Raw genomic sequence first — 2,004 nt, 5'->3', positions numbered from 1 at the left:
ACTAGGGGTGGTGGAAGGGGAGGTGGGCGGGGGATGGGGTGACTGGGTGACGGGCACTGAGGGGGGCACTTGATGGGATGAGCACTGGGTGTTCTATATGTTAGCAAATTGAACAATAAAAAATAAATTTATTAAAAAAAAAAAACAGCAATGTATTTTCCCTTGTTCTGACTGCCAGGCAGGTGAAAGCAGGGTGGTGCTCCCTCTGAAGGCTCCAGGGAAAAACACTCCCTTGCTGTTCCCTGGTTTCCGGGGGGGTTCCATGGTTTACAGCTGTGTGATTACACCCGTTCCCGCCACTGTCTGCACGTGGCCGGCCTCCCTCCCTCCGGCGGCATCTCTTCTAGGTCTCTGCATCATTTCTTCTAAGGACACCAGCCACTGAATTAGGGCCCACCCTAAGCCAGGAGGACCTCGACTCAACTCACTACATCTGCAAAGACCCAGTTTCCAAACAAGGCGGCATTCACCAGTTCTGCGTGGGGCATGCATTTGGAGGGGGACCTGGTTCAACCCAGGGCGATCACCGAATAGGGTAAGACATGTGAGGAGTTGGCTAGGGCACCGTGCGACCCCAGGAATGCACAGGCATGGTTTTAGAGTTTCAAAGTGAGGACTCCAGCCATCAAATTAAGGGTCGATCTAGGATATCACCCTTTCATTCAAGAAACCTTTACTAATCCGTACCGTTATACCCAGCACAAAATTGTAGGTGGGGCTACTCCAATAGGAGTTCCCTTGGGGAGATCCTAAAGCCCAGCTGGGGATGCACAAAGGACCACCAAAATATGACAAAAACAAAGCTTACTGTCACATGCTATGAGAAGCGTGGAGGCTAAGGCGATTAAGTCAGCCTGGAGAGAAGACAGGGAAAAATAAATAAAATATCAATAATGAAGGAGGCCTGGGTGGCTCAGCGGTTTAGCACCACCTTCAGCCCAGGGCCTGATCCTGGAGACTCGGGATCAAGTCCCGTGTCAGGCTCCCTGCATGGAGCCTGCATCTCCCTCTGCTTGTCTCTCTGCCTCTCTCTCTCCCTCTGTGTGTGTGTGTGTGTGTGTGTGTGTGTCTCATTAATAAATAAATAAAATCTTTTTATAAAGAAAGAAAAAGAAAGAAGAAAGAAAAGAAAGAAAGAAAGAAAGAAAGAAAGAAAGAAAGAAAGAAAGAAAGAAAGAAAGAAAGAAAAAATATCAATAATAAGTGGAGTCACAAAAATAAAGACACAGATACTTTGTCCCTTCTACCCACCCTTCCTCCTTCTACCAAAACATGGAAATATGCTTTGGGAGACTTCTTATCCATTCTCTACACTGCTCATTGAGTAGGATGACCCTGGGAGACCACAGCTTCTGGAGTTTTAGGCCAGTCAGGACATCCCATGGCCTTGTCTAAGTAGAGCCAATGAAAGACAAGGGGACATTGACTGGGGGTGCAGAAAGGTACAGATTCCACCACATTCAGTGCTAGAAGGAGGTGAAGCCTGCAGCTGCTGGAACCATCTTGTAACTCTCCAAGAGAAGAATCTTGAAGCTGCCAAGAAAAACAACAGATCCTGGGAATGGAGCCACTCACAAGAAGCATGGCCAAACGCTGGGTCCTGTTAGCATTATTTATGTCCTGAATCAAACTGTACCTGAAGCCAGACCAACCCACGGACCCTTCGTTATGTGAGTCAATAGATATATTTTATTTTGTTGAAGACAGTGTGAATTGGACTTCCTGGCATCTCCAATTAAAAGGCTTTTCATGCAAACAGTAGTCCAGGAGGCAAAAACCGTGCATGTCAGAAGTCAGAGGCAAAAAGAGCAGGGTGTTTTCTAGAAATGGTTGAGAATTTAGTGTGGCTGGCGAATGAGGGAAAAGACAGTGGAGGTCTCATTGGAAGGGACCTTAGATCAAGCTGGCTTTGGGTTTCATCGTGGCGTTTTTATATCCCTTCCAATTCTGAAATTCTTTGGTTTTCTGAGCTGTGTTCCAGAAATCTTTGCAAGAGAAAGGGAA

General features: G+C 46.8%; 1 protein-coding gene and 1 long non-coding RNA gene across 4 annotated transcripts in view; both read right to left on the bottom strand.

Annotated features, from left to right (window-relative positions):
- The window catches only part of LOC144319235 (uncharacterized), an 824,173-nt gene that overhangs the window by 304,738 nt on the left and 517,431 nt on the right, over nucleotides 1-2,004 (bottom strand). The gene's annotated exons all lie outside the window — the stretch shown is intronic.
- The window catches only part of HS3ST4 (heparan sulfate-glucosamine 3-sulfotransferase 4), a 400,053-nt gene that overhangs the window by 217,786 nt on the left and 180,263 nt on the right, over nucleotides 1-2,004 (bottom strand). The gene's annotated exons all lie outside the window — the stretch shown is intronic.

Source organism: Canis aureus, chromosome 8, assembly GCF_053574225.1.
Source record: "Canis aureus isolate CA01 chromosome 8, VMU_Caureus_v.1.0, whole genome shotgun sequence".
Taxonomy (NCBI): domain Eukaryota; kingdom Metazoa; phylum Chordata; class Mammalia; order Carnivora; family Canidae; genus Canis; species Canis aureus.
The sequence above is the reverse complement of the archived record's forward strand: the minus strand, read 5'-3'. Positions and strand labels throughout refer to the sequence as shown.